Genomic DNA, 25,924 nt, shown 5'->3' on the forward strand with positions numbered 1-25,924 from the left:
GTAGCTTATCTAAAGTGACCAGAATCAGGCCCAATGTATTCCTTGGGACACAACAATAAAAATGAATCAAGTTAGTAGAATAAAAAAAAAAAAAATGTACAGGCAACATCCAGCACCAGCTCACTCATGTTCACACACCATTTGGCTCTAGCTCCAACAACTTCCACCCAGCAATCTCTTCTGAACCGCACATCCCGAATGTTCCAGGTCTTACAGGCACAGAAACACAGCTCTGAAAAAATTATACCCTACATTTTGCAGCACTGTAATTAGAAGTCAGGAGTTCCTGAGTTTCAGTTCAGCTCTGTCCCAAAGCTCACTGCCTTGCCTAGACCTTCCCTTCCCTCTTTACATTGAAAATCATGACATAGCATCACTAATCTAAATTACAGATATGTCCCTTTACAATGCATTGTCACAATTTCTGTTAATTCATCAATAATAATTGTCCTTTGCCATATTGATTCGTATCATTTCATGCAATAAGTGTAATTTGGGAAAATAAAGTTTGGTAAATGTGTGATGTAAGAGGATATACTCTGGTCAAGACTGACCCTAAATGTAGGGTTTTACAAAACCTAAATGTCAATAAACCGTTTCCGTGCTTTTCTAAAAACATACCAATGAAAATAGTTGTTTGTTTGGCATTAAACATTCCCCTGCAGTGTTTGCAACTCAGACCTTGTGCTGAGTTATGTCCGGTAAGTGAAACTCACTATAAACCAAAGTAGAATTCACTAGCCTATCATCCAAAGCAAATAAAATCCAGAAATAAGCAAAACCATTTTACAAATTTAGGCTCCAATCCCATAATGAGCTCTGCATAGGCAGAGCCCTGCTCCTGATTGGCTAATCAATCAGCTGGGCACTGTATGGGTTCAAGGGTCCATTACATGGAGTTCATTACAGGATCAGGGTATTAACTCGACAGGTGACTGGTAAGGAAATACACAGGAGAGAAACGGTGTTGGCATGCTAAAGGACTGGTCCTCCTTCTATTGTTTATTTTTCCACTGATTCCAGTGGAAGATGATTCTGAATACATACTATACTTTAAAATATTTAATTCATATTTAATATACACAATAATTAGACTTGTGTAAAAATGCTATTTTATATTGGAGTGAACAGTTCCTTTTCAGGCTTTTTTCTCCCGTTTTTGAGTCAAATAATATTGACAATTAGCATCCCTGGGTTGCAGAAAACAAACAAACAAAAAAAACACATTCACTAACTCCACATTTTTAAAGTCATATGTGCAAGTATTTGTGCTGGAGGAACTGTTTGTGATGGCTGCGACAAACAGAGCTCCCGTGGAGAGGTCTGATGAAATGAGATAGCACAGCATGGGGGTTTGGGAAGAGATGGTTTATATGCCCAATCCCAACTGAACTCAAATTTTGACTCTTCACAGTTGATCCCTTCATTAGATTCTCTGTAGAATACATTGAAGGAGATTGTAATCTACTCACAGATATTCTGCAAGCAGAAAAAGAGGCTAAACACTGAGTAAGTTACTCATTGCATGTTACTCACCCAGCCCTAGTGGACAACATTGGAGAGGTGAGTTTTGAGCAGTTGTAAGAGGAGCCAGAGTGGAGACTGATGGTGAAATGAGACGGGGCCTTGGGTGGAGGTGATTTTTTATGGAGAGTAGGGAATTAGGGCCTCAGACTGTAAGAGGTTAAGCACCCACAACTCCCTCTGACTTCAGCCTTGCAAGATTGGGTCGTTTGCAAGGCAGAGGGAAGGCAGTGAATAATTTCAGATAGCTGGTACAGCAGCAGCTAGGGAACTGTGGCCAACGAAGAAAAGGGAATGAGGGAACAGAGAAGTCAGAAGATAAAGTCAAGTTGGTAGAGGGTGAAGTGATCATGAGATAGAAGAGGGTGTCCATATGAATGGCCTTGAGGATGATGAGAGCACTTTTGTGGCAGATACAGGAGTGGATAGAGAGCCAGCTGTGGTCTCTGAGAATGGAGGTGCCGTGATGGTGAAGCTGTGCTGCTGTCCTGAGCAGTCAGGAGTTTGGCGAGACAGGTGGCTTTGAGAGGTCACCAAGCAGGGAATGGCAGCAATCAAGGAGCCAAGTGACAGCTGCGTGAATGAGTGATTCAGTAGAGCTAACTCAAAGGAAGCCATGTTGTGACAGTGACAGCAGGCAGAGTTGCAGAGTGTAGCACACCAAGGTGCAAAGGAGAGCATAGGGTTGAGAGGCCTCCATCATTACAGACCGGAGAGGTGAAAGGGAGGTCTGAGATGAGAAGTGTTATAGGACAGCTAGACATACCTGAGGGGAAACAAAAAAAGTACTTGTGACATGCCAGTTCAGATGGAGACAGGCACTTATGCACAGAGAGAGCTGGTAGGCCAGAGTCTGGGATGGGGAGGATTTTAAGGAGAGAGCTGGGTGCTGTGAAGTGATGCATTCAGTTGGGAGGAGGTAGATGTAGAAGGAAAGGGTCTGAGAATAGCTCTAGGTCTCTCCAGAGAGGAGCGATTGAGAGGCCCAGGTGCAACAGGCACCAGAGACACAGAAAGAACAGTTAACAGGTTATGGGCAAATCAGAGAAGAAGGGATCCAGAGACACCAACAAAGTGTTCAAGGTGACAGAAGATAAAAGTAGTGTCATGCACAGAACTGAGACCAATAAGGATACCCTGTGAACTACTAGCCATATATTTGGATGGGGGAGACAAAAGAATGTGCCTACTCTAAACCGTCTGTTGCTGACTGTAAATATTCTATGACATTCCAGGCAGGAAGCATGTTGTTCTTGCTTCTCTCTGTTTTTCATGATTTGCATTATCATTTGCTAAAGATACTTCAACACAAAATTTACCTTGGCCTGAGCAACTCCAAGGCCTTCAGCAAACTGGAAAAGGCAACTGACTTCTTTCAATAAATCAACTATCACTCAGATCACATCATTTAGTAAGTCTCACAGCGATGCACAAAGCAGCTAAGAATGAGTCAAGAATACTGTGGAAATGGAGACAGTTGGAGAGATTATTCTGTCTCCAGCAATTTGCTTAGAAATTGCAAGCTGAATATGGGGCAGTAGCTGCTGAGGGTGCTTACATCAAAGAGGACTTTTTGATGAGTAATGTGACAACTGTAGGGAGGGGGCGGAAATGGGGGATGATGCCAATAATTAAGGAGCCAGATGATGGCTCATTATGGTAAATGGAGCTAGAGTGGAGAGTGATGGTTAAATGAGATAGCATAGCATGGGGACACGGAAAGAGATGGGGGGGTTTGTAGACTGGACTCCATCAGTAAGTTAAAATGTGGTGGTATGCTGCAGATAGGCAAAGAACTGGGGGAAAGATAGAAGATGGAAAGGTAGAATTGATTATACTGTGGACAGATGCAATTGTGGAGTAAAAAAGAGTAGCAAGACACTGTAGTTAAAGAAATGAGAAAACAGGGCTGTCTTGAGCATTGTGCTGGTCATAATAAATCATCAGTTAACATGTAAGCGACCAGGACTAACCTGGTATTCTGGCATCATCGCAAGCCTGGAGTTCTACACAGAGTATTGTAAGGCCCCCACGTTCCAACTGAGCATGGGAATTTACAAACTTCTCATGAGCTTTCCACCTGTTTCATAATGAGGGACTGATAGCTGGGAGGGCCCATGTCTTGGTCAGCCTAACCCTTGGAACAGATGTCCAGGATGTGTAGGAGAGGGGATAGGAGTGGGCAAACATTCAGTGCTCATGGGGAGGAGCTAATTTGAGCTTTCTGCATCCCACTGCTCAGTGCTTACATACCTTTTAAAAACCTGCAGGTAGATCATGCTTTAAACTTTTGCTAAGCAGTTACCAGACTGCTTGTTTTACATCTCAGCTCTGCCTAAAGGTTAACAGGAAAGTTGAATGCCTGAGCCTTTCACTGACGCAAGACAAGGGAATTACTATTCCAAAAGACTCCTTGAAGGAGCTTGCAGCACAGACAGAAGCAACAGAAATCAGCCCAGCCTTGTCACTGGTAGATAGAGACCATCTGGGAGAAAGCACACAGGGAACTAGCTGGACATGAAATTGTCTTCCCATTTCCAACCGGAGTAGTTGCTTAGTTGCTGAAACCCCCTGGCTGGACCATGCAATTGCGGAGGTAAGGAACACACAAAGCAATACATAGGGGTTATCTGTGTCTGCTGCCAACAAAACAAAATGTTCAGAGAAATACATTATCTTCCATTACAGTATGCAGTCTTGTTATAGCTGTGTTGCTCCCAGGATATTAGAGAGACAAGGTAGGTGAAGAAATATCTTTTATTGAACCAACTTCTGTTGGCAAGAGAGAGAAGCTTTCAAGCTTACACAGAGCTCTTCCTCAGCTCTTCTTCAGGTCACCTGAAGAAGAGCTCTGTGTAAGCTTGCCAGCTTGTCTCTCTCACCAACAGAAATTGGTCCAATAAAAGATATTACCTCAACCCCCTTAGCTCAGAAAAATACCAGTCCGTTCTTAAAAATCTCTGCAGACCCTGCTCTGTTGGTTAATCTGTTGCTTGTTTGTGCCATTTAGTCCAGGCATTTAGTTGCAGCATCAGGAGCAACAAGAGGGTAGAGTAAATTCTGCTCTATATAAAAATTTAATGTCTGGCAGAATTACTCCAGTGACAAAGCAGAGCTAATACTGAGCACTTAGCAACTCATCCAACCAACCTTGCAGCTGTTTCTTATAGCTTGGACATTGTGGAATCTGCCAGTGACTCTGCCTGTGAATTCTTGTCTGGTCCGGATCACATTTTTTGTTTGTAGAGGAAGTGCATAGAGTGGAAAGTGATGGCACAGAGAGGCTCCCTCTCCAGCATCAGAACAAAAAGCTGAATTCAAGAATATTAGCAACTCAAGAAAGTTACTGCTCACCAACCCACTGAACCACGCAAATAAACCAATGAGACCACACTGCAAGGAGAAGAAAAGCATCCATAGCTCAGGGCTTGAGAGGAAGGAAGGACCTGTCATTAAGGCACTGGACAGACACCCAGGAAAGCTGGGTTCAATTCCTTGCTTTATAGGCTTCCTGTGATGCTTTGTGAAAGTCAGACTCTCTGGGTAAAACCCTCGCCCAGTTAAGTCAATGGTGGAACTCCCATTGACTTCAATGGAGCCAGAATCTCTTTGTGCCCCAATTCCCCTTCTGGACAAGTAATACTTCCTTTCTCCCAGACATTGTCTGGCTTGTCAATTTAGATTGTAAGCTCTTCATCACAAGGACTTTCGCTGTGTGTATGTACAATGCTTAGCAGAGCAGAGTCCCTCGCTCAGCTCAGCCCTCTAGATTCTACTGCAATACATATAATAATACTTTTCTCTTTTAATCAGTAGATCTGATAGTACTTTACAAAGGAGAGCAATATCAGTATCCCTGTTTGTAAAAAGGGGAAACTGAGGCACAGAGCAGTGACTTGCACAAGGTCAGCTAGCAGGCCTGTAGCAAAGCTAGGAATAGAACCAAAGACTTCCTAGATCCCAGGCCTGTGTTCTGTCAACTAGACCACACTGCCTCTCCTTGGTAAGTCCCTACACAATGGTGGAGATTTTTCTGACAGTCTGCATAGCAGCTCAGACAAATGAAACAGATGCTGATATATACTTTCTCAAGGCAAAGAAAGCTAATTTAAATAATAATTAAAGGTTTCTAAAAAGTAGTAATTATAATTTCTCTCTCCAACAAAGTCCTGTATGGCTGATCTCATGGTACTAATGGAGCTTGGAGCACAAGGTGGAGGGATACAAAAAATAGTTCTAGTAAAAATAAATTAGGAACTCTTTGAAACATGTAACATAGTTTTTCTGTAATATATGTGCCACAGATCAAATACATAATGGTGTGATGTGATACAGCTTTTTGGCACTCATGTGGGATGACATGCTTAATTCATCCATGGTTTTGGCATGAGTCAGCAACATGATCATCCAAGTCAGGCTGATGAAATCTTTAAATCCCACTGTGTCCTTACGCATTCTGTACATATAACCATTTTAAAATATGTGACTACATTGTGCTACTACTTTGAGACATCAGTCAAGATGCCATAAGTGGTTGGACATATGGAGACGAAAGGAACTGGCATGAATGTATGAATATGTATGAATGAATAGTAGGTCTGTCAAGTGATTAAAAAACTTAATTGCATGATTAATCACGCTGTTAAACAATAGAATACCATTTATTATAAAGTGCACACTTTATATTTATTTTTGATTGCAAATATTTGCACTGCAAAAAACAAAAAATTGTATTTTTCAATTCACCTCATACAAGTACTGTAATGCAATCTCTTTATCATGAAAGTTGAACTTACAAATGTAGAATTATGTACAAAAAAACTGCATTCAAAAATAAAACAATGTAAAACTTTAGAGCCTACAAGTCCACTCAGTCCTACTTCTTGGTCAGCCAATCACTCAGACAAACAAGGTTGGTTACAATTTTCAGGAGATAATGCTGCCTGCTTCTTGTTTACAATGTCACCATGCATTTGCATGGCACTGTTGTAGCTGGCTCTGCAAGATATTTACGTGCCAGATGCACTAAAGATTCATATGTCCCTTAATGCTTCAACCACCATTCCAGAGGACATGCTTCCATGCTGATGATGGGTTCTGCTTGATAATGATCCAAAGCAGGGCGGACTGACACAATTTCATTTTCATTATCTGAGTCAGATGCCACCAGCAGAAGGTTGATTTTCTTTTCTGGTGGTTTGGGTTCTGTAGTTTCTGCATCAGAGTGTTGCTCTTTTAAGACTTCTAAAAAGCATGTTTCACACCTCGTCCCTCTCAGATTTTGGATGGTACTTCAGATTCTTAAACTTTGGGTTGAGTGCTGTAGCTATTTTTAGAAATCTCACATCGGTACCTTCTTTGCATTCTGTCATATCTGCTGTGAAAGTGCTCTGAAAATGAACGTATGCTGGTCATCATCCAAGACTGCTATAACATGAAATATATGGCAGAATGTGGGTAAAACAGAGCAGGAGACATACAATTCTCCCCCCAAGAAGTACAGTCACAAATTTAATTGATGCGTTTTTTTTTTTAAATGAGTATCATCAGTATGGAAGCATGTCCTCTGGAATGGTGGCCGAAGCATGAAGGGGCAAACGAATGTTTAGCATATCTGGCATGTAAATACCTTGCAATAGCAGCTACAGAAGTGATATGCAAATGCCTGTTCTCACTTTCAGATGACATTATAAATAAAAAGCAGGCAGCAGTATCTCCCATCAATGTAAACAAACTTGTTTGTCTTAGCGATTGGCAGAATAAGAAGTAGGACTGAGTGGACTTGTAGGCTCTAAAGTTTTCCACTGGTTTTTTTTTGAGTGCAGTTATGTAACCAAAAAAATTCTGCATTTGTAAGTTACACTTTCATGATAAAGAGATTGCACTTCAGTACTTGTATGAGGTGAATTGAAAAATTCTATTTCTTTTGTTTATCATTTTTACAGTGCATATATTTGTAATCAAAAATAATAATATAAAGCGAGCACGGTGAACTTTGTATTCTGTGTTGTAATTGAAATCAATATTGAAAATGTAGAAAAACATCCAAAAATATTTAATAAATTTCAATTGGTATTCTATTGTTATAAGTGTGATTAATAGCGATTAATTTGTTTATCACAATTAATTTTTTGGGGTTAATCACGTGAATTAAGTGCAGTTGACAGCCTTGAGGACATGGCTACACTGGAAACTTCAAAGCGCTGTCGAGGGAACGCTCCCATGGCAGCTCTTTGAAGTGCGAGTGTGGTCGCGCGCCAGCCCTGGGAGAGACCTTTCCCAGTGCTCCTGGTAATCCACCTCCAGGAGGGGATTAGCTCCCAGCGCTTGGAGCCTATTTACACTAGCGCTTTAAAGCGCTCTGACTTGCTGCACTCAGGGGGGTGAAGCAAGTTAGAGCGCTATAAAATGTAAGTGTAGACATACCCTAATAAATAAATAAAAATCCAACCAGATGACTTTGGAAGTTTTTAGAAAGTCCAGAACAAACTTACAAATAGATTAACTCATTTTACTCCAACTGAAATAAAAAAGCAGCAAAAGCCATTTTTAAACAGATTCATCCCAATGGCATTTGTTACATTTCCAGAATATGACCAAATTGAAAAATACAAGTTCTAAAGGCAGCTGCTTTTCATTTCAACATTCATCAAGGTTGTGAGAATGAGTGTCAAATTCCCCAGATAACAAGCTGTGTCACCGCCCAGATTTTGATTGCTTTGACAGATTAGTTCAAACAGGTAAGATCCTCTCTCTGTGCAAAGTTAAATATCTGAGAATAGTCAGCATCTTCCATCGTATATGTGATTACACTCAGAATAAAACAGAACAAAATAAAAACAAAGTGAAGTTAGGGTTATATAATATGGTCAAGACTGGCTGTTATTCAGACGTCACTAAAAAAAAAAGAAGCAGCAACATCTGAAGAACAAATCTCTGCGTGAATCAGTGATCTTGGCTAAATATTTCAGAATCTAAGATAGGTAGAGATTCCACAAAACAAAACAATAAAAAAGGGGGTGGGAAAGAGGATTACAATTCATGTCACATCTCACAGAGAATTTTTAAATGAGGGGTGTGGTGGGAAGAAAACATTTAATTATAATAAATATTTAAAGCTTTAGGTATACAGAAACCAACAGTAACTATGGCAACGTGGTCACTCCAGTAAGGCTAATACAGATTACTTCCAGGGCAGTAGCCTTGCTTGTGTTCAGGAAGCAGAGATAATGTTTGCTCAAAGCAATTCCTAAATTAAGGAAAATTCCTTAGGCAGTAGCTGTCTTGCACACTTTGTTTATGACTTCAGACTGTAAGTATTTCATGATTTGCTTAACATACATGCTATTGCCTCAGAATAGCATGCAGATGCTGTTTGCATGCATACAGACGCACATCAGGTCAACCCTCCAGTCATGCCAACTCCTGCACTGACTGGGTTTGGTAGAGCAGGCCCAAAGGCATGCTTGATGGTCATGTCAAGCCTCAACTGACACAGACATTCAACTATTTGTGAAATCTCTTCACATCTTTATGCAAATATTAACAGCTAGCAGCATTGCTGCTGGTTATCACTCTCAGTCTCAGAATATGACAGTTCACGCTAGGTCACCCTAATCTTCCTTGCTCTCTCTCTCTCTTCTAGTAGTCTCACAAGCTAGGAACTTCCCGGTTCTAGTCTTGTGCTGGCTTCATTTTTTTAATCTCTATTTTTGATGTGCTTTCCAACCTTTGCCATCCATCTTGAAGTTACCTTTACCCACTGCATGACAGTGTTCTAGTCCAGCCCTGGACTGGGAGTCAGGAGATCTGGGTTCTGCCACGGACTTGTTGTGTGACCAGAGGTAAATCACTAAAAGCCAGATTCTGATTCCTTTATACATGCAGAATAGCACTTGACTTCAGTAGGGTCATATGAAAAGTGCTGCTCAGGGTCAGTAAGGGAATCAGAATCTAGCCGAAAGGGCTTGTCTACATTGGGGATTTTTGCACTACACCAATGTATTTATACTGGTGAAATCCCCTCCTTTAGACACACTGCACCAGGGTAGAAAGTATGCTGGTACAAGATGTGTAATACAGAAGCCAGTTGCAGTGCACAACAGCAACTTTATTGGTTCTACATATTTATGAACATTACATATTCTTTTGTGCTAGTAGATGGCACACTTTTAACGATCTATACAGACACAGCTATATCTCCATGCCTTTTTTATTCTGGTGCAGTAAATTTACAAGGGTTTGCACTTGTGCAGCTATGTCAGTGTAGCTACACTTGTGCAAAACAAAACAAAAAACACACCCCAAAGCACAGACAAGCTCTAAATCTCTCTGTGCTTTAGGTTCCTTATCTGCAAAATGCAGATGATAATATTTGCCTGCCTCACAGACATGTTGAGAGGCTTACTTAAGGTTTCTTAAACTATTTGAGATGTTCAGATGAAAAGTTCTATATAACTGCAAAGTGCTGTGGTTGTCAGCTCTCTCCTTACCCCCCTGCCGTTTCTAGGGACATTGGAAGCTGGGGGAATGGAGTCAAGAGCCAATACAGAGAAAACAGACTAATTTTTCTTCTCTCCTCTCCTGATAGCCGCTACAACAAGACCTAACTCAAGGTAAACTCACCCAGTGAAAAGCATGTCTAAACTAGGAATTTGCACCAGTGGCTAAAATCCCAGAGTAGACAAGACCTTAGGATTCCTTCTACCCTTCTCCTAGTGAAAGAATGGAAACTTCCCAGTCCTTCTCCAGCCAGCCAGAACACTAGAGGAGGGGGAGGTGACACGCTCCTTTGAGTGCAGCACTTACTACTTATTTGGGAGGCAATAATTGCTGCATTATAAGAATTGGACACTAGACCATGCTATCCATAAGCATGGGAGAAAGCAATATTGGTAGACCGAAGAGGGGGACTTTCCTCATAAGCAGCGTGAAGCTGCACTCCCCTGAAACAATCTGGGATATTGACTCCACTTCACTCTAAAGCCTTCTCTACATTAAGGAGCTTTTCAAAATACTCCTACCTTGGAGAACCTCAACTCAGCATCACCAGTGTTAGCAACTTTGGCAGCTTCAGAACAGACCACGCTCTGGCTTTCGTAGCCAGTTTCAGCTCCGTGTCAATTAACACTGCTCAGAGAAGGTTTAACTAGCACACTGCTGAAAAGGAGTCAGAAATCCATCTGCACGAGGGCTCCCAATGCCACTGGAGCAGAATCAATGGGTTAGCAACACTGGGGATAGTTTGACACAATTCTCCAACGTAGCCATGATTAAAAGCAATTTGACAGTGGCCAAGTTCACTGTAAGCATGTTCCACTGTGTAGTCCTGCGTTTTTATCTTCCCACTGATGCCCAGCTGGACATAATCCTACTGCAAACTCTTTACAAAGAGGGCCTTTTTGCCTCCTAGGCAAACTGTTTGGCTGGAGGTGATTTGGACTGTGTTCACACCTCAGTTGAAGTCTCCTGAATTATATATTCCCTTGTGCTTTCTAGCAGGATACCCATAAGCAGAGCAATGTCAGTGTCTTTTAAAAGCATGAAGGTTCCCAAGATATTTCCTTTAATATTAAAAAAAAAAAACTATACCAGAAAAAACTGGGAGGGTTTCACCAGCCTGATCTCTCACGGTTATCACTATAGCCTCTCAGAACATTACAGTAACAGCAGGGATAGAGCAGCCTCACCTGGTCCAGTAATACAAGTCTCTACCACCAAAGGAGAATCTACAGGTGATTTTTCACTTGGCGTTAGCAGTACAGTGTGTATGACACACAGTTGAACAGTTCCTTCCAGTAGTGGACAGAGGTACCCACACACACTTCATTACAGCCTGTTAAGGGTCACTGTCTATTGAGTTTGGTATAATTATATGCAAAACCAAGGTTAGGTTTGCAGGTCAAAATGACTGTTGATATTGTACATGCTGCTTAAGTGCTTCTGAGAAATCTCATGTTTATTGTTTCCTGTTAAAGATTATGTTTATTGTCTCATGTTTATTGTTTCCCTTTTATTTTCCTGGGGAGGTTACAAAGACCATGCTGTCAAACTCAGGCTCTCATTACTCGGATACAACCTTATGTTTAAAATTACTGTTTGTACCTATAGCTTATTCTCCAAGGAAATGGATCCAAATTCTAATTGCACGGAGGCTGGAGAAACCAAGTAAATAACAAAAAGGTGATTAAAAGTATAGTTCTTTAGCATGGAAACACGCCAGACCAATTCCTATCTCTGCTCTCAAGGTAAACAAGCAGAATGGAATATCTACAGCTGCTCTTAAGCAAGGTAGAGAGGAAAGCTGCTTTCCCAGGCTCTTTGGAAAGTATATATCCTGTGCATCCACCATCTGCATATTAATATCCAAGGTTTGCCCTGGAAATCCAAGTAGCTACTCAAGACCCATCCACAAAGAGGTTGGAGTGATCCCCCACTGCACTGCTGAACCCCCAGAGCCAGCATTTCTGCATCACAGCGCTGAAGGAGCATACCGTAAAAAAGAGAGCTAGTTCCCTAATTCCCCATCCTTGCCCTGAAAATAGTTAGCCACCCAGATGGTCACTCTCTCTTCTCTCTCCCTTGGCCCGTTCTCTCTTGTTGTCTGTCTCTTTCTGGCTCTCTTGCTTGCCAGGGGATGGAATATTTTAGCATTCCTGGGACAGACAGCTCTGCCCCAGGCAATGCACCGGATTCTGCTCTCAGTTATACTAGTGCAACTTCACTGATTTCAGTGGAGTCACACCAAGGTGAGGGCAGAATTCGGCCCAATGTCTTACACAGTTGTGTGTCTTGACAGGGGACCTTTACCCTTTCCCAGCAGATCCATTCAGGCCTTTGTTCCCCTTCAGTTTTACTCATTTCTAGGCTGATTTCCAAACACTCAAACTTTGCCCGTTCATGGGCTGGATTTGCAGCTTGAAAGGAGCCCAAGGGATACACATCATACAATGAAGCAGATTTCAAGGCTCATCTTTAAGAGGAAGGTGCAGCTTGTGGAGACTACAGCTCCTACCATGCAGTGACCCATCTTGATCCAAACAGCAAGGTCTCTTTTTTACATTCCAAACTAGGATCTCACCTTGAGTACTTCACCCAGAATGGGTGGGGGGCCACAGCTCATATTTCCAGTGAAGATGCAAACACAGATTTTAAAATATTCCCAACTCTCAGCTCAGCCAGTTGGAAGTGCACTGGTTGGAGGAATCTACCTTTTCATTTCCTGGATAGAATAGTAGAGTTTTTTGCCTTCTGTGACAGGGGTGGGCAAACTATAGACCGGAAGCCACGGCATAGTCCTGCTTCAGCTCCTACGCACTCCAATGGGAGCTCCAAAGGCGGTGCCTGTGGATGGGGCAGTGTGCAGAGCTGCCTGGCTGCGCCTCCGCGTAGGAGCTGGAGAAGGGATATGCCACTGCCTCCGGGAGCCACTTGAGGTATGCGCTGCTCTGAGCCTGCACCCTTGAGCCTCTCCCCATGCTCCAACCCCCTGCCCCAGCCCTGATCGCCCTCCCACCCTCCAAACCCCTCAATCCCAGCCCAGAGCACTCTCCTGCACCCCAAACCCCTCATCCCCAGCCCCACCCCAGAGCCCACATCCCCAGCCGGAGCCCTTACCCCCTTCTGCACCCCAACCCCAATTTTGTAAGCATTCATGGCCCACCATACAATTTCTATTCCCAGATGTGGCCCTCGGGCCAAAAAGTTTGCCCACCCCTGTTCTATGAAGTGGGTTGAGAGAAAGACCTCTGGGATGTCAAAGTTGGCATACTTCTTCACCCTTAGCCTCTATTCTTCCCATCATGGCCAACTTAGATCCAGTCTGAGACTGGTTAGGATTAACTCTGGAGGCCCTGAACCTCACTCCAACACGGGCCAGAGGGAGCATCACAAAGCAAAACAAGCTGCTGCTTGTCTTGCACTGAGGTTGCAAAGGTGCTGTTTATTAGGTCTGCAGGCATGTCATATCTGTTCATTTCCCAGCTATCAGATCCTGGGTAGAACACAGGCCATCAGCATCTAAGGTCTCCTCCTCAGTATTTTTCCTTGCTGTGGCAAGGAGATTTCAGTTAACTATAGCTGTTTTCTCGGCCGGGGGATGAGTTTACTGTCTGCCCCAAGCTGGGGTTTTTATCTCCCTGGCCTTATAACATCCCCCACAGAAAAAACTTATTTCTATATCCACCTTGAAAACACTGCATTTTGCCTTCAGAGCAGGAATGTTTGCTATCACTCTCTTTTCCTCAAGATGGTTATACTCAAGGCCAGGAGGTAGTGGTTGTGCATTAGGCTTGCTGAACAACATAGTTCAAAGCTTGCTTAGGTCACAAGTTAAAAGACTTTGATAAGTTTGATCCAAATGGGGAGGATTCCAGAAAAAAACACCATACGGTTTACTAGTACAATTGGCAGCCTCTGTTCTATGGAGGCCAGCACTGAATTAATGAGAAAAGGATGATATACTGGCTTTCACATGTGTATACATCAATGCACTTTCTTTGGTAGCACATCAGATCTGCTCAAGTGTTTGTAATTGTCTCTCTCTAGCGGCTAACAGCCTATAAAAAGGCTACAAGCCCACTCCCAGTGACAGCTAATCTATTTTAGGCCTTTATAATGCACCCATTATTATGGTATCTAGGCACCAGTGGAACCTAGACAATGCAGATAGTCTTTCAGCTCAGCTGATTAAAAATCCATGTTTTCAACACAAATGCCTCAAGTTGTTTTCTCTGTGCTGTGTGTTTGTGGTTTAGCTGATAACTGTAGTATCCCCAGGCGTGTCACCATAGACTTACACTACTTATCTAAAATCAGGACAGCGAGGAGCATGTTAGCAGTATTGGGGAAGACTACACAACACCTGCCAGCCTATCTCTGCTTCTGGCCCTGCAGTCAGTCCTTTACTTTCATCAATCTCACATTAAAATTGTAAGCCATGGATGGACTATTTGCAGATCATAAGGATTTTGAGCAGTCCAAATTGATAGTCTTCATTTCAACTGCATTTAGAAACAATAGCTCCTTAGAGCCCACATATTGTCTTTATCATCCTGTCAGGTAACTTTAAGTACATAAATAAACATTCAAACAATGTCTCTTAACTCCCATTAGGTTGAAGTTATGAATCTGACCCCACCAGCCACTGCAGAGGGCGCAGCTGTCGCGAAAGAGGTGAGCAGTCTGAGAATGCTTTTGGATCCTTGCATCTCCAGACTTCAGTGGTGTCTCCTGTTAGCTAGGAGGTGGCGGCCTGTCCTGGCTGATCTTGGATGTCTCCAGCCATCCATTCCTTTGTCACCTCATAAATGGACTTTAGCAATGAGTTCTGTCTGAGGCTGCTCTGGAAAGACTCTCTGAAGATGCAGCTAATCCAGAATGCAGTGGTCCACCTGCTTAGAGGGGATGCCTGATATGAGTATGATACCTGTGCTCCACATACTGTTCTGCCTTCCCATTCGATTCAAGGTGTGGGTTTGAACCTATAAAGACGTAAGGGGTTTGGACCTGACTACCTCAGAAGCCTGCCTCTCTCCTCTTTTCACTTTTACAAAGGCTTAGATACTTTTACTGGTGGTCCCTATCTGTTTGCTCTTGAGGACTCAAGGAAGGGTGTGTTAGTGGAAGGTCCACAGCAACGGGACCCACTCCTGAGGGTCCATTAAAGCACAAGTTTGTTACCTTCCCAAGAAGGGTGCATCTAAGGCAAATCTGCTCTCATCTTCCCTTCTATGTTTACACATCAAGGCCTTTTTTTTATATTCAGTACACCCACAAGACACAAAGATGAGTACATTTATACATTAAATACATAATTTCATTATTTAGTCCCATCCAGCTTATACAGTCTACCATCCAATCTCTCCATAACTTGCCTCTGAGGCCACTGAATTGTGTTTCTTCACTGATTTTTCTTGTGGCTTTATTGTAGGGAAAATCTCACCTGAAAAGACGATCTGTTCAAAAAGTGCCCCAACTGAGTGCTTCCTTCGGGGTCTAGGCATGCATTTGTTTGGCTTGGTTGGGTTTCTTTATCCAACCTTGGAGCTGGAGAGAGATATAGTGACTCTTCTGGTATTATTTACCTTAATAATTTCAACCCATCTGAAGGCTTACAGGTTGAGTACTTATTTCTCATTTGCTCTTGTTTTCCTGTGGACATCGCCTCCTTTTCAGTAGCTGCTGTGACAATTCTGTGAGGGCTTTATAATTTAAGAGAGCAGTTGGCATGCCTTTTGCTGTCAGTAGCCATTGTAAATTTGACCTGAGAAGGCTGTCTTGTGGCAGAACCATGCCACATGGTCAGATTTCTTGCACACTCCAAACACCTTGAGAGACTTAAACAAAGGAAACAGAAAAGCAAAAATAGTTGTGCCTTAAGCTTTATGAGAAATACCACTGCTATTTGCATTGGTCGCTGCCCCTATTGCAGCATGATATATAATAACTCTGCTCACCCAATGGGAAGTATGAATTGAGATGCTTGGTCACTGGTGTGTGGGGGAGCAGAGCGGATTTTATCAACCAGGGGGAGTAAGGAATTAGATCACAGTATTTGTCACCAAGCAAGCAGGATTCATCTTCCAAGACATAGGTGTGTATGTGTGTAGGAGGGGGCAGTCATATGAAACGAGCAGGTGGAGAAGATTGTAAGCATACACTGAGAAGTGGAGTCCCAGAAATTTAAGTACTGTATGCCTCATCCTGCCAAGGTAGCTTCCCCCTCATCACTAAGAGGCCATTTTCTCAACGGGCCTCTGCCACCCCAAAATGTATGGGCACATCCATTTTGCACGTGCAAGAGTGGCAAAGCAGCTAATCCTACTCCTATCAAAGTCAGTAGAAAGTGATCCATAATTAGTGCAAATGACATGAACAGCTCAGCCGCTGAATGTGCAATGACCGTAGAGGCACACAGATATATGGTGTTCATGCAATACTCATGGTTAAGGTGTGAACATGTCTCCCTCTAGTGGCTGAACTTTTACAGTCTCCTACACACAGGAGTTCTCCTTTAGCTCAAGTAGTAGGGGCCTGTGGTATTCACTGTGACCCTTCCAAGTTTGGTGAGTCCCTGTCAAGTACTGCACTGACATGCTGTGTGCAACCACAGGTTGTTACATTTGCATGTGCAAAACAGATGAACCTGCAAGTCTGGCAGACATGAGTTAGCCCTCTGATGACATGGCCTATAAAATCCAACAGAGCAGAAAGATAACAGTGGCACCCCAAACCAGTATTCCTTTACAAAATATGTTTACTGCTTCATAATCAAATGGGATCTTCCATTACAATGATTTTGCTTCTGTACTATTGGCACAAACGGAAATGTGCAGAAAGCGTTTGTTTCTATTTAAAGAATACTAAAGGAAATTGGTTTCTAGCACATAATATCAGTTTGGGTTAAAAATATGTGATATCCCGATAAAAGCCATCCAAGATAGTTAGATCCAATGGGCAATTATAGACATTGAAGAAGGCAATTTCATGTAACTGGTTTCTAAAGGGAGGAGGAGAAAGCAACACAGAGCTCACGCCACATAGTTCTGTCTGAAATCTAACACAATTAGTGGAGTAGGGTTCAGTTACTGAAGACAAAGAAATCAGTAGAAAATTGAATTGCTGCAAAAATTAGTATCTTGCTGTCATCTTTGTTCTTAGTACATAGTTGCTGTAGCAACAGACCAAAACAAACAAACAAACAAACAACTTGCACTAGAGTAGGAGGAGCTCACTGTTCCTTTAACCAGGCCACTTTAATCATTTCTGAATGACTATTTATGGGCAATTGATCAGATGTGGCAATATCATTGACTGCAGATGTTGAGCCCAATCCTGCAAAGGAGGAAGCAAATCATGAAAAGAACTAAATACCCTTAATTCCCCCTTTGTATAGGAGAATATTCGATCATCTGTGGAATATATATTACAGAACTAAATAATCTGATGTAAGGAGTGACCTATTTCTGCAAGCTGCTAAGCACCCTCAACTCCCACTGCGTCTAGGAGGATGTTCCATTATCTATCAGATATGGATAAGCAATTTTGTTTTGTATATGTAGATAGTGAGCCTGATCCTGCCAGGTGCTCCTGTCCCTTGATTCCTATTTACATCCCCAGGCACTCTCCACCTTGCAGAGTCAGGGACTTATCTGCATATGCAAATTATGATTGTTTTGCACTGAACATCCTATAAATAAAGGCACATTCTCCTCCAGCTTTCTTTACCAGCAATGAAGATGCAGCAGGATGGGCCAGAGGAGACAGCATGGGAATGGAAGCCTGAGGATTCTGGCCCTAATTTAGGAAAGCATCCCTATTCAGGACAGCATGTGCTTAACTTTGAAGCATGTGCTTAAGTCCCACTGAAGTCAGAGAAAGTCTTAAAAACATCAGGAGGACTTACAGTGCTTTCCTGAATCGGGTCCAAACCCAGTGCTTTGCAGCACACGTGCGGGCAAGTCACTTAACCATCCTGTCTCAGTTTCCCTGATGGGAAAATGGGGATAATGGTACTAACCATATTTAAGTGTTTTGAGATCCACAAGTGGCAAGTATGACTGGGTCATATTCTGGTCTTTACGCAGGCTAAACTCCCATCAATTTCAATGGGAGCTTGGTCTGCATAAGCACAGGGTAAGAACTTAAGGATGTATCCTATTATTATTACTGTAGTGAGCTGGCAAGTGTGTAATGTGTGCTACTGGCCTCTTCCACGGGAGAGAATCAAAACTACTCAAATGCTTCTCTGACATTACACTCTTGCAATTCTCCTTACACTCAAGTGGCAGGGGCCAGGGCTTTGGAAGCAGGCCTATTGCCACCACAAAACTCCAAAACTGCCGTGGCTTGCAGCAAAGAAACAATAATGAGCTACTCAGTAGCCACAGATTTGTTACCTTATTCACACATTTTCACCATTGCACTTTTTCTCATTTGGTTACATTGCATAGAAATTAGAGATGATAAAGACCTACTACATCTATTCCATTCTTGGCAAGTGCAGGGTTCTTTTCAACAGTCTGTTCTCCAGTTCTGTCTCTCCTCGCTTCTAAATATCTCAAGTGATGGGGCTTCCACTCCTTTACTTGTGAGACTGTTTTACAATTGAACAGATCTTCACCAGCAGGAAGTTTTCTTGGATCCAATTTACATTTTCCTTCCCTTCATTTTGCCCCAGTACTCCTAGTTCTAAGCCCCTTGAACCACCCCAAACATTAAATGCCAAATAATAGCTATAGAAAAAGCGTTGATAAGACTTAGAAACTGGGTCTGATTTTGGCAAAGTGCCAGGGGTCCTTGGGGCCCCATTGACTCCCGTGGAAATTAGGGAGTGCACCGCATGCTGCGGGAAGCATTGAACCTCTCAACAGAAGAGACCCAAAATGCACTGCATCACTAGTCCTTGCAATGGCCCAGAATCAATTGTGTGCATTCTAGTAATCTTTCCTGCTTTTATAAAAGCCACATGTTCCTAGAAAGCTTTCCAAGTTGTCAGATGAAACCTGCTTTCACCCTGGTTTTCATCTCTTGGTGAAATTATCCTTTCTGGTACATTTCAGCCTGATGACTTTCAAGCACCTGCAACCAAACCCAGCTGTTGGGGGCGGGGAACGTAGTGCAATCTGGCTGCAGACCTCAGGATGGCCTCTGAATCCCTTGGAAGGCCTCTGTCCCTTTTGTCTACCAGTAAGTCCTTGCAACCCACCCCCCTGCTCCCCTCATTGCTAGGCATCTCCAGGCGAGGGAGAGGAAAGTACAAAAAAAGAAAGCCTGGGAAACTGTGACTTCACTGTTTTTAAACGCACAAAGCTCTATTGTTCCAGGGGTTCAGCGATTCCTTTTAGTAGGCCACAGTGTACCCTTTGCTCAGTTCTGCCAAAGAGACGCACACAAACTGAAGGGAAGCTACACGCGGGGGTCTTCTTTGGAGTGACAGCAGCTGAAGAAGAAAAGGGGGCCGAATGGAAGACACGCTTTTCAATGAGAATTTAGTTCGCTCATTAGAGCCAAATGAAGCCAGTGAAAGGGGCCTTCTCATGGCAAAATCTAGAGGCTTCAGCCACATTCACAACTTAATTGTAAATTCCAGCACGACAATGTCATTTCCTGAAACACAAAGTGGAAACTTTTCTCTCTCCCCCCGGTGAAATAGGTCTGTCTTGGAAGCCCTCCCTCCCTTTCACACACACACCCCTTACCCTTCAGAGTTCCTACAACAGGCAGGGGCAGATGTTCACTGCTCTTTGGAGTGGCTGGTCACTTAGGGTTTTTTTCCCTCCTTTGTTCTTGTTACATTTTGCCTCTGTTAAAGTAAAAGAGACTCTGTTCTCCTCACAGTTCTGTGCACTGCTCATAGCAGCAAATTTGTGACACTGGGGTTGGAGGGTGATGGGACAGAGTGACTAGGTTAAACTAGGATCTAGTGAACGGGAAAAATGGGATCAAAGGAGCCTGCCAGACATTTCAGTGTCTCCCCTCCCCACTCCCCCGCCCTGCAGCCCCTCGAGGAAGTGGGATAAGCACAATTGCACTCACATCACTAAAATTATATAGGTACGTATAAATAACACCTATGGCCTCACTTCTTCCTACGCCCTCTCCCTGTGCTCCACCCAAACTTCATTCCAGACCGCTCCTTTGTCTCTCCACTTTCTTTTGTCTCTGAACAGTCTCCCAGGCAGCAGTGACCAAGCACCGTCAAAGCTCTCCTGGAAAGTAGGATGGAGATTTTTACAGCAGTGCAGAGTTTGTGGGCTAAAATCCATTAACGTTAATTATCCTAAGAGGCAGGCAACTATTTTCCTGTTCCCATTACAAATAAGATAACTGAGAGGCCGCACAAGGTGACTTCTGGGAGACCCTGGGTCCAACCTGATAAGTAAGATTCAAGACCCAGCCACACTGCCCTTCAGAACAAAGATGCCAGATCTAGGTGAAGGAGTTATTCTCTCTGTTCCCCGGAGTCCCAGTCCCCAACATTTTGTTTCTGCCTACCAAACAGTTGGGAAGTCCACTGGCAAAGAGTGTGCCACATCCCCCCCCTAGCGGCTGGTCCACATAGATCATAATAGTTACTCCTTTAACTCTACAGGTTTCTTTTGTTGATATGAAGGTGCATAGTTTAAACCCTCCTGTTGATCCATGTGAGGGTTCTTTTTGATGGCCCTTGATCAAATTTGTTTTTCCGGGAGAGTAGGGAGGGGTTTAAATCGTATATTTAGTTCAAACAGTGAGAAGAACCATCCTTAACAAGAGGTTTTATCATGACTAGTCATATAATCTGTCAATTGCTGAATGAGACACAACTGAACAAAGGTGTTCCACATTTCAGCCATCTGTCACACATTGCATTTGATCATGGCAAACACTACTAGGTTTGAAGGTATCCAAAAGAATTTGGCAAACTGGATGGGGTAGACGGAGGGGTATTGGCCATATGTATAGCAGGAAATTGTAGCACACACGAGTATAGCTTATAAAACGGCTCAACCTAAATAATCAAAACTGGTTTCATATCAGGTCAACAACTGCGTGAGTGTTTTGCACACAAAGGGCCTGATTATCCATGGCTCTGCATTTTACATAGTCATTGACATCAATGAGCAAAGTGGATGTAAAACACTACCAGATAAGGAGAGTAGCATTTGACACTCACTTTGCACTGATGGAAATGACTAAACAAGGTACAGGGAAACAGAGAATCTGACCCACATGTTTCTACTGCTACAAATCTAAGCACTGTTGTTGATTATAGCACATGAAATTTGACCAGCACAGTAGGTAGCCTACCTGGAGGAATAAGCTTTTGAGGACTAAGGAAAGGCTTGAAATTGCTGAGTTATTCATTAATGTTTCATACTGTGGATTACATGTGATTAGATTTCCATAATAATAAAATTGCAACACTGCCAGTTTTCAGCTGCACCCCAGCATTATTGCCTCACTGTTTAATTTTCCAGGCATTAGTTTCTTCACTAGCTCAGTTGAATGTGAAGTAGTGATTATCCCACACAATTCCAGCTTGTGTTACTGTAGGACCAGTCTAAAAAGGAGAATATACTGTCCATTTAGGGCTCACAGAAGAGGTTTGTTACATAGGCAAACTAGGAAGTGTCTTGATCCCAAAGGCCCTGTGTTGCAAAAAAAACAATTGTTAAATGTTTTGTTATCCAAAATATTCACTACCACAAGGGCTTAGACCATTGGCAAGTATGGAAAAGCTGGCCCTCTGGACAAACTAGACGGTGTCATGTATATTTTTACAAATAGGGGTGAGCAGAAAAGTAGCAGTGAAAGATTAAAATACTTTAAATTCTTATTAATCATGTTTATTATGGCAGTGCCTAAGGGCCAGCCAAGACTGCGGCCCCACCGTGCTAGGAACAGTACAGACACAGCGTAGCAGTCAGTGCCTGCCCCAAAGAACTTACATGTAAACAGACAAGACAGACACAAGGTAGGGGAACGGGCAGAACACACAAGTGGAGTGAACAATGTGATGGCAGCAAAAAATGTCATGTTAGTTCCATGATTATAGAGATGGAATTAGTTGGGAGGGGGATCAGCTAAATGGAAAGATAAGTGAAGGGAAAGGAAATTTTGAAGGGAAGAGTGGAGAGGGGAACAGGGCTGGGAGAAGAGGGTAGGAGGGGCAGGTGTGGAGTGAGGCCGGGATTAAGAGACTGCGAGGTAAAGGGGGGGAAAAGGGCTGGAGCAAACAGCCAACCAGCGCAGGTCTGATTGACCATCCATATGGAAGTTTGTAGTGAAATGCAAAACTCAACTAATACAGGGCCTGGTACCCACCCGTGTTACACCAGTGTACAACTGGAGTGACTGTTGGCCTTAGTGGGGTTACACCAGTATGAAATTGGAGTAACATAGGTGTATACCAGGCTGTTGGTTTTGCATTTGACTATTAATTCTCAAATGAGTCCAATCTACCATATTTTACAAATTTTTCTACTTGGAAATGGGCCCTTTTTGGAGAAAGCCAGACCCATTTTGAGAAAAAGGCATCAAAAAATCTTGCTTATAAATATGGAGTTGCGAATGTTTTCGAGGCAAAAATAAGCAGTCTGTCAAATTTTGCAGAATTTAGAGGAGGTGGGAAATTGTCCTAAGCTTAAAGGCAAAGATTTTTATGCAAAACTTCAAATTCACTAACTACACCCTTAGTCCATAATAATAAATAATAGTGTTACTTTTACATTTATATACAGCCTTCACCCAAACAAGCAAATCTAGCTACGACTAAAGTATCACACCTACTCTGGCACAACATGGCAAGTACAGGACAGAGAGACCCTCAATAGACCTAGACCCTTAACATTGTCTATCCGCAGGTTCTCCTTATAACTATATGGAATTAAAGCTGTTCTTTTGACTGAATAAGGCAGCTGCTTCCAAAAACAAAATGCAGGCAGATTATAGACAGAAACTGCTCAAGTGATACATTTAATAATGATGGCTGGATCCACGCAGCCCTTATGGAAGTGGTGGGACCCTATCTCCCTAGTACCCATCCGTGCGCATGGGGAAACAGAGAATCAATGAGAGTCCAAAGACCACTTTGGACAGGTCACAGTATACTCTTTAACCTTTTGGTACCTCTGGGCATCCCTCATTTACAGCGAGCCAGGGTGGTGACCTCCCTGCCAGTATGGAGGAGGGGTCATGTTATTAAGATAGAAGGCGTTGCATACTCCGAGTCACTGAGAGAGCATTGTATCCTAGTGAATGCTGCACCCACTCTGATAAGGAAATTCTGAGTACACGCCCATATAATATTCTAATGAATCTGTCTAGGTTCGAAGTGGCCATCACTGAGAAACTGGCGCACATGGAGCTGGTCCAGATGAACGGTACTTACTGGTGTGTGACTGCCCAGAACCACTCCATTGAGCTAAATGGAAAGCCCTGCCCCTCAAGGCATCCATCCGCATGCATGACAGTTCCTCGAAGGGCGACCCTGACTGTTGACGGGACGAGGCTCCACCGTACTCCGCCAATGACGGGTAACCTAACATGGGATCCGGAATGGCACTACGGCAGTAAGTATCTAGAGGAAGGTCTACAGGCCCTGCAGGCAAAGATCGAGGAGTTGGTGACCGAGGCCCAGAGGCGTATTGGGGAAGGCTGTACACCCTGATAGGGGAAACTGTGGACCAGGACAATGTGAAGTACTCAAAGGCGCGGAACCAGGCAGTGGAGGTTAAAGCGATGATCATGGGCAATGCCATCTCAGGTGATAAGGTCCCCTGGGGATGGATCTGGGTGCTATTTTGTCAAGTTATGTGGGGAGTGTCTAGTCTAACATTCCTAATAGTATTGGTGCTTTACCGGCGACTCTGAAATAAATTGGGTACATTTAAATTGGTATATTTGACCTGGCGGGTTAGGTAACTCTAGGGTCAAGAGGAGGGACTGAAGGGTTAAAATTCATTGCTGATGTAATAACCTGGTATATGGATTTGTGTACAGGCCCAAAGTCCAGAGTTTGGTCAAGAGGTCAGAGGCCTAGCAATAGCTAAGAGCAAGCAGAATAACCAAAGATAACCTTGCTTTTGCTAAGATATGCCTGGTGAGCAAACACCAGATGTTGGGGGCAATAATTGTGTCTTATTCAAAAGTTGCAAATAGAACAAAGAAGCCCTGTTTCTGTTGTGTCAGTTTCTTCTGTAGGGAGATGTTCTTCCCACATCCAACCTTGAGTTTATGAAAGGTTCAAGCATGTCAGTATAAGATATGGACTCCTCCCACCTCCCTTTCCCAGGGACCAATGCCTGCCTTAAAACACAGATGAACAACTTGAAAGACAATCTTTATTGCCATGTACTTTCACTGTTTCTTTGCTTTTACCCCTAGATACGTATCTGTTGAACAATCAAAGGAGCTACTTCATTCCTATGGACCCCAAATCAGAATTCAATATATATATTTTATACTAATACATTTATTAAAGTACTACTTAAATGTTAATTTGTCAACTTGAGACCATGGGCGGAAACATTATGTAACCATTGGCTACTGTGCTATCATGTCTTGCAGCTAAACCTATCCGGGGGTGTGGGACTGCCTACCCCGTCACTTTCCCCCGCCCATGGAAGATCCATATATTCCATTGTAAATCAATTGATTGACAGCGTCTCTGAGCCTAATAAGCGAGGTGACACTCCGTCAACGCTGTACGTAATAAACTCCTGTGCTTGACCTCTATACAGTGTGGACTTATGTCCTTCAAATAATAACCGATCCTTGGGTGTGACCATGTTTCCTTCATGCTTTTCCACTGGTTCTGGATGGCAATGACAGTGGTTGATGAAGAATTGATCTATAAAGCAGAATCTGTGTCAGCTTTGGGAATGTCTGCCTGTTTCCTATCCACACCCTTCCTCATTCTGGGTCAGCATCTGCAAAAGTGGATTGGAAAAAATATATAGGGGCAATTGTGAGAAGGAACATAGTAAAAGGCCAAGGAGAATCCAGAATCACAACAACCAGGCAACACCAAACCGTGTAGCATAACGTTCTTTCAGTGATAGTAGCAGTGGAGTCTTACAATGACAAGTTCAACCTCTTTTTTAGGCCAGCTTTAGGGGTTGGATGGAAAACCCAATGAATTCTATGGATCTTCTTGCAGATTTCAATCAGCTCTGAACCAGCCTCAGCGTGCACTGGGAAAATTTTCATCAAGGCCTAACATGCTCCCTCAAGCCCACAGGTGTTGGGCACAGCTGGAAAAAGCAAGCTCCCACCCAACTCCAAAATTAACCTATGGCAGGTACACATTTGACATCCCTCTCTAGTGATACATTGCAATATATGCTACAAAACACCACTGCTGTGACTCTGTTGTATTAGCACATGACAAATGCTGTGGACTGATCTATTATACAAAAATTAAGCAGAGATTTTCAGTAGTCCTGGCAGATACAATTCCTCTAAGAAAGCTAATTTCCCTCTTCAAATGGAGCGTGTAAGTCAACCTCTGCTATACAGCAAGTGTTGAGACATATGACAGTGGTGATATGGCTGTGAACACCAGTGATGCAAAGATGACTTTGAGGCAGTCCAGAAGAAATGAAAAAGGAAAGTTGTGCTCTTTTTAAAAATCCTATTTGCTCCCATTATTCCCAGCAACAGCCCACTTCTGGTTTGAGAATTTGTACACACAGCAAATCCAATTTAATTGTCATCATTGTCTCCCTTCTCCCCCACCCCACACTTTTTTGAACACTATGTTAGGCTTTTGTTCCAACCCCGCTAAAGGAAGATTTTTGCTGCGATGTGAGTGACATGCTTACCAGCGGCTAGCAGAACTCCAGATTAAAGACACAGTGTCATGTACAAGGTATTTTATCTATAAACTAAGGAAGCTTTTCACAACGTTGAGACT

At 43.0% G+C, this 25,924-nt stretch overlaps 1 long non-coding RNA gene across 3 annotated transcripts in view; it reads left to right on the top strand.

Moving 5' to 3' along the window:
- Positions 1-24,732, top strand: part of LOC311523136 — a 45,668-nt gene extending 20,936 nt beyond the window's left edge. For 2 of the 3 annotated variants that reach the window (XR_014712275.1, XR_014712276.1), the window contains exons 2-4: positions 14,638-14,697; positions 23,335-23,579; positions 24,394-24,732. This is a non-coding gene — a long non-coding RNA (uncharacterized lncRNA). Of the gene's footprint in view, positions 1-3,806; positions 4,121-14,637; positions 14,698-23,334; positions 23,580-24,393 lie in introns of those variants that run through there. The other variant, XR_014712277.1, reaches the window with a different exon arrangement.
- The last annotated feature ends 1,192 nt before the right edge of the window (positions 24,733-25,924 follow it).

The sequence above is a fragment of the Lepidochelys olivacea genome, assembly GCF_965140295.1.
Source record: "Lepidochelys olivacea isolate rLepOli2 genome assembly, chromosome: 7".
Lineage (NCBI taxonomy): Eukaryota > Metazoa > Chordata > Testudines > Cheloniidae > Lepidochelys > Lepidochelys olivacea.